This window comes from Myotis brandtii, unplaced genomic scaffold (assembly GCF_000412655.1).
Source record: "Myotis brandtii unplaced genomic scaffold, ASM41265v1 C40714943, whole genome shotgun sequence".
Classification (NCBI taxonomy): Eukaryota; Metazoa; Chordata; class Mammalia; order Chiroptera; family Vespertilionidae; genus Myotis; species Myotis brandtii.
The window spans coordinates 1-398 of record NW_005275343.1 but is presented as its reverse complement, the minus strand read 5'-3'; the positions used below and the strand labels follow the sequence as shown (position 1 = coordinate 398).

Sequence of the window (398 nt, the reverse complement as noted above, 5' to 3'; positions counted from 1 at the left end):
TCCAACGGGCAGGAGCAGGCCCGGCGGCTGGGGAAGAGCTGTGCCTTCGCCCCAACCGACGTGACCTCGGAGGAGGACGTGCGCGCAGCTCTGGCTTTAGCGAAAGGAAAGTTTGGCCGCGTGGACGTGGCCGTCAATTGTGCAGGCATCGCGGTGGCCCTCCAGACCTACGACCTGAAGAGCAGGCAGGCCCACCCCTTGGAGGACTTCCAACGAGTGATCAACGTGAATCTCATCGGCACCTTCAACGTGATCCGCCTCGTGGCCTGGGAGATGGGCCTGAACGCACCGGACCGGGGAGGCCAGCGAGGGGTCATCATCAACACGGCCAGCGTGGCCGCCTTCGAGGGCCAGGTGGGCCAGGCGGCATACTCCGCTTCCAAGGCGGGCGTGGCGGG

At 66.3% G+C, this 398-nt stretch overlaps 1 pseudogene; it reads left to right on the top strand.

The window, feature by feature from the left end:
- The first annotated feature begins 3 nt into the window (after positions 1 to 3).
- Positions 4 to 390, top strand: LOC102248965 (annotated as a pseudogene).
- The last annotated feature ends 8 nt before the right edge of the window (positions 391 to 398 follow it).